We start from the raw sequence: 16,254 nt of genomic DNA, 5'->3' as shown, positions 1-16,254 counted from the left end.
TAGAAACCACGCTACGCTAGGAAAATACTACCCTAGAAACATAGAAATCATCATCCTGCAAGCCAAAAAAGAAGCTTCACGATAAAAATCACTAAAAATGACCAAATTACCAAAATACCCCTAACATCAAAACAACCTTAGAGCCTACATTACGCTTAGGAAAATCTGTTCAAATACATAAAACGACAAATCGAAACCAAATAAATCATTTCGCCAATTTTCACAAAATTACGAAAATACCCCTCATAAAATTCACGATCAGTTCACGCAAAAAATTTCATAAATGAAAAAAACCAACATTCCCATTGAATTCCTTACGAAAAACTGATTTCAAAACATCCTGGAACATTGAAAAACGACTTAAAAAGTAAAAAATCCTCTCCGAGGGCAAAATGGTAATTTCACAATTTTAATAATTAAAAATTTTGAAATTAATAAATAAATCATTAAATAATGTAAAGTGAAACATTAATGAAATTAATTATTAAAATTTAAACCAAAAAATTTATCAATCAGGTTTTCAAGCAAAATTGTTGAGGGTTCGCAAGATATTTCTTTAAGGACCCCTCCATTTGGGGGTCCAAAGAATAAAGATATAATAGAGGGGGGTTCTCCAAATTTAAAGTCAATCAAGCAAGACTAAGGTCAAGATATTAAAGTCAATCAAATAAGACTAAAATCAAAATTAAAGTCAATTAAGTAAGACTAGAGTCAAGTATTAAAGTCAATCTCATAAGACTAAAGTCAAAATCCTAAATCAAAACCCTAATCTAAACTAATCGAGTCAATCTCATAAGATTAAGGTTAAAACCCTAAATCAAAACCCTAATCTAAACTAATCAAGTCAATCTCATAAGACTAAAGTCAAAACCCTAAAACCGTAAAGACTAAGTCAAAACCCTAATTGAAACCCTAAAAGAAACCCTAATCAAACCCTAATGCTTCTAAAAACTTTATAAATAGGAGCCTCCACACCCTATTTTCGTATCAAAGAAAAAACTCAAGGAAAAGTAGGTAAAGAAGCCTTCATAGCCTCCCCAAAACCCTAATTTTGGAGCCCCAACTCCTTCCCTAACACCCCTACTCCGATTTTAGCCTCAAAAACACCCAAAAACCTCTCAAAAACATCCCAAAAATCACAAACAAATTTGAAACACTCAGATCCAAGAAGGAGATACCTTACCTCGGAGATCAGGAATCAGATCCGGAGATAGAACGAAGTAAGGAATACGGTACAAGGAGCCATTCTAACCAGATCTGAAGGAATAACACTTTTCCAGATCAAAGGTAAATTTTTATTTTTTTTATTATTTTTTTTTATCTAGGTTTATCATTAGCAATGTAGATCTATTTGGGATAAGTAGAGACCGGCATTGGCCGGGCGGGGTTGGTGCCAAACACCTTCCAACCCCGTAACATGATCCCCGGATTCAGATTTATATAGTAGATTAGTTCTTTTTATCCATTGTAGGGTCAATTTGGTTCCTAGACCGTAATAACTAGGTGGCGACTCCCAAACCTCAAGGGTCAAAAGCGATCCGCGCACCCCGCGGATCGAGGGCGCTTTCAGGTTGACTCTGGTAATTCGATTCCATCATGATCTTGAAGTCTAACAGTTTTTCCAGATAATATTTCCTTAATGATTGAATCTCTCCAATTGAGTTCAAACTTTCTATGATCGAGGAAGAGTACTCAAAATTTTTTAGGTAGTCTGATGCTTAGATCCTTGACTTATAAGTGATGAAATTCGACTTTCTTGTCAAACATGTGAGTGACTCCTCTCCATTGACAGACCCAATCTGTTTCTAACAATTAACTTCCATCAAGACCTTGAGATACAGGATTTTCCCTTTTAACCGGTAAGATTGCTTCCATATCATACTAGAGTGACCCTAATAGAAGACTGTATTGAAGTGTAATATGTCCATAATGCGAATTGTAACTTCTCTGGCCAATGCCGGTGTGATGTGTGATTGACACATTTTCACGATGATTGTCTTGAGATTTTTACTGGCTGTTTCAACTATTCCATCGATTTTAAAATTTCAGCTCTGATACATCTATAATCCCTCCTCTGACTATGTCAGTCAATTCTGGTTTATATATGTGGTGTTCTCACAGGATGGGTATATATTTCATGTTGAACAACACTCCAAATTTAACCGACATATCCTCATAGGACCATGTAAGCAAGTATTTTGAATTTTTTGAATAAATTCATCATCTCTTTGTACTCCTCTGGGGATAAGTTAGTTCCAATTTGAATTTCTCGGGAATTATTTTTGTTTCGAAGTCAATGACCTTTGCTTCCTCGAGCAAGACATTTATCTTCTCATTTAAGAGGGGGTTTCTTATTAGAGGAATTTCTCCTTGAAGCTAGTTATTAGTTAATTCGTTAATACGCTCGAGGTATTCAAAAATTTTCTTTATCCAATCAAATTCAGAAGGGGCGACAGACACCTCTATAAACTCGATAAACTAACTCGACTCAACAGGAAAATAGTAGACTCAATTTAAAGAAGACATGACTCATGAAAACTCAAGACAATTACCCACACCGGGCTTGATTAGGACTAAGGACTGAGACATTGCTTACAACCGGCATGACTGAGGTACTGTGATCTTCAAAGAACAACTGGGCGATGTTGAGAAATTTTGAGGTCATTTCTCACTGTTGACTTGATATTGACGTTTACTCTAACTGACCGGATTTACAACCCTAGCTAGAAGATGGACGATGGACGATTGAGCTTAGATATAATGATAACCCTTAAGCCTCATTGAAGGTGAATTTAATCAATTCCAGGATTACCCACTTCATAACATTTTAAACGAACCCTGAGATTTTATTGAATTCTGTGCACCAATCCATTAAACAATTCATTAATGTAATGATTATTCAGAAAAATAATTTTATTGCACTCTTGAAAAATATTGACAAATAATGTTTTCATTGAATAACAACTTCCACAAACATATTTCAATAATTTTTCATGCAAAAATAGATTTTTTGTAAACCATTTTTTTTTTTAAATATTTTTCTTCCTTTTCTTTTTTTTAAAAAATATTTTCTTTTAGAAAACTTTTTGGGAAAGCATTTCCTTTTGGAAAATCTTATTCTTCCGGAAAATATTTTACTTTTGAAAAGCATTTCTCATCTGGAAAATATTTTTCTTTTTTTAAAATGGGTTTAAAATCCGAATCAGAAAAAAGTTTGAATTTCATTTTGATTCAAATGGCTCGGCCCATAATGATCGTTGGATCGAGATGGACTGGGTCAAGTTTAAAATGGATTTTTTATTGGGTTGGTGCACCCATTTTAATTTTCAAAAATAATATTTTTGATTCTTGGGGACAATCATACACTTTGATCTCATCATTCACATCATTCACATACATTCATCAATCCAAAGGTTCTATTTAATAAACAACCCGGGAACACCCACGATAAGTTCGAGTCGTGACCTATAGGAAAGGTTTCTAGACTCTAAGCTTACTACGTGCAATGCATTTTTATTTGGCCACCTTTGCCCAAGCACACCTATATACCTTTCGATACGTTGTGATTTGGTTTGATATACTATATAGGTGATAATCTAAAACCTCAACCCACTTCTCTGAAGCCAAAAACAGCCAGTTTGATCTCTAGTTAAGAGGTGGCGCACGATGCTGAGCAAGGGCCCACTTAAATACCTCTCGTCTAGAATAGACGTAGTCTATCCCCCTCGTACAATAGGGTACAGTGGGGCAAGATCTCGCTTAGGCACTGGTTTCGACCAAGAAGTGCAATTGATCTACTTAGATTATATTTTACATACCTATGGGTATGAGTAAAGAGTTGTAGCTTTCATAAATGGTTTGGCATCCCACGAGGGGACCGACCACGTACTAGTACTACGTTGGCAATCGGGACATGTGACTATGTGGCTCACAATAGATAAAAGGCTCAGGTCGCTCCAGCCTGGATGCATCTATATATCTATCAGAATCACCTGATCAGACGGTATTGATGCTCCAGTTTGATATACCCTAAGGTACGTGACTGGAGTTATGGTCTTCATGAATGACGTCGCATCTCCGAAGAGATCGGGCCACGCACTAGTACCACATTGGCTATATAGGACGTGTAAGTGTGCAAAACAGTAAACGTGCATGTGGTGTGTGCAAAACAGGGTGGGGTGTGGCCGGGGCCTTTTCAAATAAATGGGTCTATAGGCCTAATCAAGCCATCGCAACATAAATATCATATGAATATTACCCACATAATTCATCACATCAAGATTAAGATCAAAGCATGCACATCAAAAATATCTGTCAAGATCATGGCAAATCAATTAATGAGCATGGCATATAATAATTGATCAAACAAACATTACAATAGGCATAATTTTTATAATTTTTAAGGTCCAATCAATGATCACTTTTGGGTGATCCAAAATAAATCGAGATTCCAATAGATGTTACATTGATGATAGAATGACAATGGTTGAGATGAGCTCACTCTCAGGAACATTAATTGTGCTAACATTAGATAAATTCGGATTTTCTGTGAATTAGGAAAATACAATCCAAACTTGCATCGATGATATCTAAGGCTCTCGATAACGAAATCGAGTGAACTCAAGTTCTAAATTAATCTACTCGATGAGATCTACATTTTATTAAAGGTGCCCAGACTTAGTTCTCACTAGAATGTTCTGTAAAAACGTTTTAACATTGCTGTCCCAACCTTCATTCAGAAACAATTTTAGATTTACAGATTGAACTTGCATCGATGATATCTAAGGCTTCTGATAACGAAATTGAGTGAACTCAGGTTCTAAATTAATCTACTTGATGAGATCTACATTTTATTAAAGGTTCTCAGACTTAATTATCACTAGAATATTCTATAAAAACGTTTTAACATTGCTGTCCCAACCTTCATTCAGCAACAATTCCAGATTTACAGATTGAACTTGCATCGATGATATCTAAGGCTTCCGATAACAAAATTGAGTGAACTCAAGTTCTAAATTAATCTACTCGATGAGATCTACGTTTTATTAATAGGTTCCCAGACTTAATTCTCACTAGAATATTTTGTAAAAACGTTTTAACATTACTGTCCCAGCCTTCATCATTCCATCATTTTCATATGTCAATTTGAATCTTTCATTATTTAGGGGTCATCAAAAAGTGATCCTTAATTGGAAAAAAAAATGCAATACCCAAAATCATCAACAATCAAGTCACAAAAATAAATAAATAGAAAAAAAAAATAAAATAAATCAAACTAAAAAATAAAAAAAACTAGGTCATCTTGGCAATGCTCCCATACTTGGGGTTTTTCAAGTTCGATCCTCAATAGTCCCCAGCGGAGTCGCCACTGAAAGCACCCTCGATCCACGGGGTGCACGGATCCGCTTTTGACCCTTGAGGTTTGGGAGTCGCCACCTATTTATTACGGTCTAGGAACCGATCAACGACTCTAAATAGATAAAGAACTAATCTAGAACAGAAAAAAACTGAATCCGGGGATCATGTTGCGGGGTTGGAAGGTGTTAGGCACCAACCCCGCCCGGCCAAAGTCGGTCTCTACTAACTTTCCAAATAGGTTACATTGCTAAAAAAACCTAGATAATAAAAAAAAATAAAAAAATAAAAAGTTATACCTTTCCGATAGCAAAGACTTTGTTCCCTCAGATCCGACAAAAATTGTTTTTTGTACCGTACTTCTTGCTTCGTTCTGTCTCCGGATTTGATTTTCGATTTTTCGTAAGGAATTCAATGAAAATATTGGTTTGTGTCATTTATGAAATTTTCTGTGTGACATGGTCGTGAACTTCGTGAGGGGTATTTTCGTAATTTTGTCAAATTTTGTGAAATTTGTCAAATGATTTATTTGGTTTTGATTTGTTGTTTTATGTGTTTGAATGAGTTTTCTTAAGCGTAACGTAGACTCTAGGCTTGTTTTGATGTTAGGGGTATTTTGGTAATTTGGTCATTTTTTAGTGATTTTTATCGTGAAGCTTTTTTTTGGGTCTGCAAGATGATGATTTCTATGTTTCTGGAGTCGTATTTTCCTAGCGTAGCCTGGTTTCTAAGATTTTGTCAGTTCGAGATACCTCATCCGGATTTTTGAAACATATCTGGTAACAAAATAAAGCAATGGAATACACATCCATCATTGGGAATCATTGCGAACGGGTTAACGAGTTGATTAATCAGGCGAGTGCAAAAATGGGGTGTCTACACCACCTCACCCTCAACTCAACCCAATTCTAATCATACATTAACCTAATCAAGTCCAACTCAACTCCAAAGCTCATTCAACTAAACCAACCCTAAATCCAATCCAACCTAAACCATTACTCAATTCTTACCTAAGCCCAAAGTCATACCAATGATCACAACCAATCACCACAAAAACCAATGATTATCAAAATGGGACAATTGTCACCACCACAACTCACCTCCCTAAGTCCATCTACCCAACCCCATCACCATTCTCAAAAAGTTAATCAACCCTCACCCATGGCATAACCTACCCCCATCATTCTCTTCAAACCTCTTACCACGAGCCATCCCCACACCCCTTCTCTTTAATCAAATCACCTAACACAGACCCTCACACCATTTTGACACTTGTCATCTTCTCTACCTTCCCAAAAATATCAATAACTACCCCCTTACACCACCATTCTTTTAATTAAAATCCACTTCCCTTAACCCCACCTAACACTCAACCCAAATGGATTGAAATATCCAACCTATTTGGATCAAGAACAACCTACTTACACCACCTTCCACATATACCCCCCTTTAATCTCAAATTTCATATACCTCACTCATAAATCTCATGTCATTCTACACTATTCCATACTTTTACCCAATTTTATCCCTAAAAGCCATCCCCAAAATCCTAGATCCCCCCTTCCCTAATTTTCTCACAAACCCCTAAGTCTTGAAAAATCCTATCAAGTTTCAATTCTCTCAACTCTTTTCTCTCTCTCTCTCTCATGGCATCTATAGTTACACCTTTCAACCATTAAAAAATTCTACATAAATAACACATCATGACTAAGATAAAAAAGCTCATACCATGAAGGAAAAGAAGAAAAGTCAAAATAAAAGAAGAATGAAGTAGAGTAAGGACAATGAAAAAGGGATAACTCCCTCCCTTTTCTTCCCTTCATACTTTCTCCTCTTTTATTACTCCCCTCTCTTTATTTTACTTATTCTAGAACAACCCCAAGATGTAATGTATACCTTCCCTTACTTCTGGAAGATTAGGTTTTGGCTCAGTTGAAATGGTAAGGGTTGAAAACCATTTTCAAAAACATTTCTTAAAAATTCCTACACCTTGCACTCACCACAAAATATTTTGAGACTAAGACTTTTGGTCATTTTCTTATGAAAGTGGGTGCTTGAGCAATGAGTCTAAAGTTTTTCAAAAATGTCTAAAGGCATGGATCATAGAAGGGCCCCTTCCTTAATAAGGAAGCCCTCGTCAATTTAAGCCAAAATCGAAGCCCCTCGTACTCGATGGCACAAATCGAGTTTTATTGATTTTAATTTTAATTTTTTCAAAAAATAACCAAATCCAATGTATCACTTATGGTGGAAGGAATAGGGTGCCTAATACCCCTTTTACTTAGATTTTAGGTAGACCAACACCTTTATTCGTGCGAAAGTCATTATAAATAAAAATGAGCGCTCGAAATCATTTTTCAAGTGCCCATTCACACCCCTTTTTAAAAAAGAATGCTAGCAACAGCAAATCCAAGTAGTAGAGATATTCGAACTCGAAAATCTCATGTCTATAGCTTGGGGACTCTACTTGAGTGCATGAAGGTCCTCCATCTTTTGTATTTGATCATTTTTCAAATAAAAAATATATGTTTTCATTTGTTTGTTTTATCTTATCTACTAACGTTCATTATATTTATTTTTTTCCATTTTTTGTTGTGGGAAAATGTATGTAATATTTACTTACTTTTGTTTTTCATTTTCTAGGACAAATACTGTGCAAGGATGAATACATCTTTTCAAAAATGCACATGCACATGCTCATGTGCTTTACAACCACCCCTACCCTTGTTCAAAAGTTAACCCTGGATGTCAGTACTCTCAAGCCCCCGAGATCGTTATTTTGAGTAGGAGGGAGGAAAACATCCATCCCATTTATCAACCTAAAACATCGACACTTCAATATACATTGACGTTTGAAGAATGGATATCCGGAAACTTCCTATGAACCCGCATGCATTGAAGCACTATTAGTAGATCTAGGACATTAACCTCTTCAAAATCAAATGCGTATCCATCCCATGTTCATGTTGTTGTAATTTCAGAAGCCCACGAAGGTAGATTATAAAGCCCATAAGGACACCTAAGAGGGCAAAATTGTATAGATTTAACTATTTTTTTGTTTTACTTTTCCCTATTTTATCTCCTTCTAGGTAAAGGAGAAGCACTCTTCTTTTTATTTACTATCTCATTTGCAAAACACCAAAAATATATGTGACAAATTCGAACCAACAAGCTTAAAATATTTTTTTGCTCGAAATTGAACCTATTGGTCCGTGTTTCAAGTACGGACCAATATTAAATACCCCAATTTGTATTTGAAATACATACTTAAAAAAAATTTACTTCTTTCATTTTTTTGACCTATGATCATAACTATTGTTTTTTTTCTTGTTTACCTCTCAGATTTAAAGCTTAATAAGTTGACATGTACCAAATTGTTCAATCCTTAATGTAGACACCTCATTTTTGCATTCGATAATTCGTCACTCGGTTATTGTGGCTATTAATAATGGGTATAAAATATATGAAAAAGTAGGCTATTGAGAGGCCTTTTCCCAATTTCTCTTAACTCCTTCCACTTCTTTCCTCATGACATCGAGAATTGAAAAAGATTGACATTGAAACTAAAAGAAGTCATTCGTCAAAATATAAAAAGATCTAAAAAATGACAAAAATACCCCTCGTGGGCCCCACATTTTTGAAATGTCTCGAAAGAACTAATGCTATGCTTGGAATGTGATTTCGAGTTTGACAAGACTAAAATTAGTGAAATGGAGAATTTTTACAATAAATTGAAAAAATGATTAAAATACCCCTCGATATTTGACTTTTATATAGAGACCTCAATTCTTAGGAAAATGTGACTAAAAATAAATTTCCAATAACATTATCATGCGTTGAAAAAGTTTAGAAACAACCACGCTTAGGAAAATAATAAATTTCACATAAAATGATGAATTTCGTTGTGCGGAATGACACTTTTTCGTCACAGAAAATAACAATAAATTTTATATAAAATGATAAATTCCGCCACATGGGAAGACAACCCTTAATCTCATTCGCTTTAAGCCACGATCTGAAAACTTAAATTTTATTTTAGAACTAATTTCAAAATTAAATAAAAAAATAACTTTAATTTGAAATTTAAAAATTGAAATATACGAATGCTCAATTCTGAAAAATTGTAAAATATTGAAACCCACAAAATGTTCAAACATCAAGCCTATAATCTAAACCTTAGATTAACCAATCGCCAATAAAAATAATCAATTGATATGAAATGTAAGACAAATCGAGCCCATCAATACAAAATTTAACATCGATCGCCAATCAATAAATTAAATTTGATCCTAACAAATTAAAATCGAGAAATTGATCTCTCAATAAAAATTAAACCAATCAAACCCATCAATGCAAGAATCGAACCTTGATCTCTTTAATCATCCAATTAATTATAAAATCAATCACATAAATCGGACCGATCAACAAATTTAATTTAAATTAATTGATCTAAGCCTCCAATAAACAACCAACTGATTGCAAAGAAAAGTTAAGAGTTGTCAACATCGACCAATAAACACATGAGGCTTAAGGATGAGTGATAAAGTCGAGTTGCATAACATCAACCCTCCCCTACAGACCCACGTGATTCTTTAGAAAGAAATGGAAACAAAAATGAAAAGGATCTCACTCCTTTTTATTCGATCAAAAGAAGGCAAATAGAAAAAAAAAACAAAAAAAGGAAAGAGAATAAAAGGCTCCATTCTCTCCTAGGTTCGGTACTTCGGTTGACGTAGAGACCCAAAAAAATAATAATTTTAGAAGTAGAAAGAAAATAAAAGAAGAAAAAATAGATAAGTAAAGAAAACCCTTAACTTTTCTCTCTTGATACACAACAAAAATAAAATAAAATAAAATAAAAAAACGTTGACAAAAGGGGGACAAAAAAGAGAGAGACGAGAGGAATGACTAACCTTCTCTCATGTGGTCCTCAAGCAACCATTAAAGGGAGCATAACAGCAGTACCGTCCCATCGTCCTTCCTTCTTCTCAGCCATCCCCATCATAGCAGCCTCAAGTTCTCCATTTCATCCCTTTCTCCATACACTCCAACCTTCACCATTGACTGTTAGAAAAATAGAACTTGAACTTAAATTGCTCTGAGGCACGTAGTAATCTACGTTGTCTTATAGATAACAGACGCCCCCACTCCGATTGAACACGAAGATGCAGATGGGTTGCTGGCGAACTTGTCTTCAGGATACAACAAAGCCCAGTTCTAACACAACTGTATATTTCCTCAAAATTTGCACTATTTTGAGAAAATCTGTCACACAAAATCTCAGATACATGAATGCCTCTTTTTGTAGAAAATTTTTGAATTATTATTATTTTAATTGAATTGATCTCCATAAAATAGATAACAATTATAAAAGTCACACCCATTCATAAATGGTTTTTAAATCTCAATAGGTATGAAACCCATTGGAACCACTAGGCACCTATTCGGATCAAGAATCCGTTAAGCACCCTTAGGCCCTTTCGACACCTTTCGGATCGGCCTTGGTGCCTATCCATAATTGGACGGCCCTATTAAATATTTAATTTTTCTCTCTCTCTCTCTCTTTCTTTCTTTTCTTTCTTTCTTTCTTATTATATATATATATAAATAAAATAAAAAAGAATTATTAAATTTCTATATAGCTTGAAGCTATTAAGAGCTCTCAAGGAGAGAGTCTTTGGAATGAAGAAAGAGTTGAGAATAGGTTCTTATTTATAGGTTTAAAAATCCCTCCAAAACATTTAAAAAGCAATGTGGGATTTATAAAATATTTGAAAAATAAGTCAAAAAGAATTTTTATAAATTTAAATCCATGTGAAAAGTTATCAACCAATAGAAATGTTCTTTTTAAAATACTTACTTTTCTTTAACAAAAAGTATACCAAGCATAAAGTAACTTTCAAATATCATTTTAAAATAAACTTAATTAATTTTATTTGAATCAATTTTAAATAAATATTAATTAACATTTATTTTAACAATCCCCCACTTGATTCAAAAAATAATTAATTAATAGAGGCAAACTGGATGTGTATCAGAATGATCATAATAAGTATAACCATAGGTACCTAACAGTTTGAACCTTTGGCTTATATATATAATTCAAAGTTTATAAGATATTTAAGTAGCTTATAGCCTTGAACTTAAATTCTTTGTAATAAACCGGAATTATATATATACACTTATTATAATCTAACTCATTAGTGACAAAGAATAGTGCTTTGCAGTCAAGCGCTTAAATCCTGATTTTCGTGAGTATTTCAAAGAGATGACCAATTCTCTGTTTAAAGTAGTTAAACTTTTATAGTCATATAGGTAAATTTGTCATGAGTGCTCCTTTAACACCCAAGCTTAAATAGCCTACAAATTCATTAAGAGTTTAACTCATCCTTTTCTCATTACAAGATGTGTGCACTGAATAACATCATAGGGATAGCCAATATAAATATTGTGTGCACTTACAAAGACAGTAAAGTGGCTTCTTATCTCTTTGAACTTAGAAAATGGGATCTCCAAATCTACTAAGTTGAGGTTCCACTACTCTGTCTTCATGGATATAGGTCTTAGGTCCATCCCCCTCGATGTTCTCAAAACTACCTCTCTAGGTAGTGCTTTAGTTAACGGATCCGCTGGTATTTCTGAAGTTGGTACGTACTCGAGCACGATCACCCCATCTGTCAACATCTGTCGAACAATGTTATATCTAAGGCCTATATGCCTTGATTTGCCCTTATATTTTCTATTTCCTAAAATGGCTAACACAGCTTTATTATCACAATAAATAGTAATTGCATAATCTCGAATAGGAGTTAATGGAATAAATTTAATAAAAATTCGAAGCCATTCTGCTTCTTTTACCGCAGTCGATAATGCTATGTATTCTGATTCCATACTTGAAGTAGAAATACAAGTTTGTTTCTTTGACCCCCACGATATCGCTCCTGTTAAAGTATAAATCCAACCATTTGTAGATTTTGAATCATGAAAATCAGAGTTCCATGTAGCATCTGAGAACTCTTCTACTAGTTCAAGTTTACTATTATATTGTAAACAATAATTTTGAGTACCTTTTAAATATTTCAGAACCCTTCTAATTCCTTCCAATATTTAGGTCCTGGGTTACTTGTAAATCTACTCAATACCCCCACTATAATAGCTATATCAGGTCTTGTACATTGCATTAAATACATAAGGCTACAAACTATTTTAGAATATTCTAATTAAGATTTCGCTCTACCCGTATTCTTAAATAATTTCTTACTTGGATCACAAGGAGTAGGAGAAGGTGAACAGTCAAACATATTATATGTTTTCAATATTTTTTCAATATAATGTGCTTGAGATAAACTAATGGTTTTATCTTCTTTTATGATTTTTATTCCAAGAATAAAATCTACCTCTCCACTGTCTTTCATATCAAAAGATAATTTAAGATAATTTTTAGTTTCTACAATTATATCAATATTTGTACCAAAAATTAACATATCATCTACATACAATGACACAATCACATAACTTTGATTTATAACCTTACTATAAATACATCTATCACATTCATTTGATTTAAAATCAAATTCTTTTATTTTCTTATCAAATTTATCATGCCACTGTTTTGGTGATTGTTTAAGACCATATAAAGATTTATTCAATTTACAAACCAGATTACATTTACTTCATTCTACATAACCTTCTGGTTGTTCTAGGTAAATTTCTTCATCTAAATTACCATTTAAAATGTAGTTTTTACATCCATTTGATGTATATATAAGTTATGAATAGATACTAGTGTTAAAAGAACTCTAATAGAGGTTAATCGAGCAATGGGAGAAAATGTATCAAAATAGTTTATTATTTCTTTTTGCCTAAACCCTTTGGCTACTAATCTTGCTTTAAATTTTTCTATACTACCATCTGGTTTTAATTTCTTTTTGAAAACCTACTTATGTCCTATAGCTTTACAGCTTGGAGGTAAAGATACTAAATCCCAAGTTCTATTAGATTTAATAGATTCTATTTCATCATCCATAGCTTCTTTTCAAAACACACTATCTAAAGATCTTATGGCTTCTTTGTAAGTCTTAGGATCTGCTTCTAAAATATAAGTGTAAAAATTTGGACCAAAATTATAATGTGGATCCTTTCTTGGTCTCTTACTTTTCCTAAGTTCTAGTTTTCCATTTTCTTGTATTTTTTCTAACACTTGTTCAGAATGGGTTTCATTTTTTAAATCAGAAACATTATCTTTATGTTGAAGATTTTCAAAAAATTGTGCTTCTACAGATTCGATAATAACATTATCATCTAAATTTAAAAATCGATAAGCTTTACTATTTTGAGCATATCCTATAAAAGCACACTTATATGTTCTAAAACCTAATTTTTTAATCTTATCATCTAGTTTTCTAACATAGGCTAAACAATCTCAAATTCACAAATATTTTAAATTCGGTTTTCTATTTTTTCACAGTTCATATGGTGTTTTGTTCACTTTATAATACGGTACTCTATTTAAAATATGACATGCAAAATACAAAGCTTCACCTCATAAATTCATAGGTAAATCAGAATTTATTAGCATAGAATTTATCATTTCTATTAATGTCCTATTTTTACGTTCCGTTACACCGTTTTGTTGAGGTGTTCTAGGGGCAGAAGTTTCATGTATAATTCCAAAATTTTCACAATAAAGAGTAAAATTGTTATCAAAATATTCCCCTCCTCTAACACTTCTTAAAATTTTAATTTTCTTTTCTAACTGATTTTGTATTTCTGCTTTATATAATTTAAAATCTTCAAAAGCATCATTTTTGTTTCTTAACAAATATATATAACAGTATCTACTAAAGTCATCAATAAAAGTAATAAAATGTCTTTTACCACCTCTAGTTAGTATCCCATTTAATTCACATAAATCTGAATATATTAATTCTAAGATAGTAGAAGTTCTCTCTACACTACGATGTGATTTCTTTACTATTTTAGACTGAATACATATATGATATTTATCATTATTTTCTTTATTAAACTTAGGTACTAAGTTTAAATTCATCATATTTTTTATAGTTTAAGAATTTAAATGTCCTAATCTAGCATGCCACAAATCAAAAGATTCAACAATATAAGCAAAAGAACTTTCATTGATTACATTCAACTTAATCATATTGTTTACAACATACCCTTTACCAATGAAAATATCATTTTTGGTCAAGATCAGTTTTCCAGAATGAAGGACTAACTTGAACCCATTTTTGTCAAACATACAAGCATAAATTAAATTCTTCCTAATTTCTGGAGCATATAGAACATCCTTCAGCAAGAGAATCTTTCCAGAAGTGAGTTTGAGTTCCACAGTACCGGACCCTGCAATCTTGATGGTAGAAGAATTTTCCATGTAAAATTATCCTTCTTCTTGAACTTTGTATGATTTGAAAGCAAATCTATCAAATGACACATGTCGTGTTGCACTTGAGTTGATCCACCAATGTCCTTTCGTTTCAACCATAATTTATTTTAGACACAACGGCAACCACTACATCTCCTACCATGTTAGATTCGATTTTCAGTTTTTTACGTTGACGTTTTCTATAATCTCTTGCAAAATGTCCTTTTTTCCCACACACATAACAGTCGCCTTCATTCTTTTTGATCTAACCATGACCATTGTTTCTGATAAATTTCTTGAATGGTTTTCTATTGGTAAAAGGCTTGTTGTATTTTTTCTTCTCTTGAATTACATACTCAACTATATGAGCCTTAATTGATTCAGAGCGATCATCATTTTTATCTCTGATCTTATTTTCTTCTTCTATTTTTAAATCTTTCAAAATCTCATTTAGAGTTTGCAAATTTTTATTATGAGACAGGGTTTTTCTATAGTCTTTCCAATTGGGTGGTAACTTGGAGATTATTGCACCCACTTGAAAATTTTCAGGAAGTTTAATATTTTCTTCCTCCATCTTAGTAACAATAAATTGCAACTCTTGAACTTATTCTAGAATAGATTTATTTTCTGTCATTTTAAAATCAAAGTATTTAGAAATTAAAATTTTTTTTGTACCCACATCTTCGGTTAAATACTTCTTCTCTAGTGAGTCCCATAATTCTTTAGCAGTTGTGTGCTTGCAAAACGAGTTGAACAATCTGTCAGTCATTGCATTGAGTACATGATCTCGACAATCCAAATCATCATCTTGCCATTTTCATTGAGCGTCGATTTGTTCAGAAGTTGCATCCGTTGAAATAGTTGGACATGCTGTTGTAAGCACATAAGAGACCTTAAATTGATGGAGCATAAAGAACACCTTCTGTTGCCATCGTTTGAAATTCGACCCATCAAAACGATCAAGTTTTACAAGGTCTTGGTTCATAAACTTGATGCTTTGTGCCATTAGAGTAATAATCTGTTGTCTATAAATTGTTAGAAAAATAGAACTTGAACTTAAATTACTCTAAGGCACATAGTAATCTACGTTGTCTTACAGACAACAGAAGCCCCCACTCCGATTGAACACGAAGATGCCGATAGGTTGTTGGCGAACTTGTCTTCAGGATACAACAGAGCCCAGTTCTAACACAATTGTATATTTCCTCAAAATTTGCACTATTTTGAGAAAATCTGTCACACAGAATCTCGGATACACGAATGCCTATTTTTGTAGAAAATTTTTGAATTATTATTATTTTAATTGAATTGATCTCCATAAAATAGATAACAATTATAAAAGTCACACCCATTCGTAAATGGTTTTTGAATCTCAATAGGTATGAAACCCATTGGAACCACTAGGCACCTATTCGGATCAAGGAATCCGTTAAGCACCCTTAGGCCCCTTCGATACCTTTCGGATCGGCCTTGGTGCCTATCCATAATTGGACGACCCTATTAAATATTTAATTTTT

This window comes from Akebia trifoliata, chromosome 12 (genome assembly GCF_017979445.1).
Source record: "Akebia trifoliata isolate Shusen 1 chromosome 12, ASM1797944v1, whole genome shotgun sequence".
Taxonomy (NCBI): Eukaryota; Viridiplantae; Streptophyta; class Magnoliopsida; order Ranunculales; family Lardizabalaceae; genus Akebia; species Akebia trifoliata.
Note: the sequence above shows the minus strand (reverse complement) of the source record.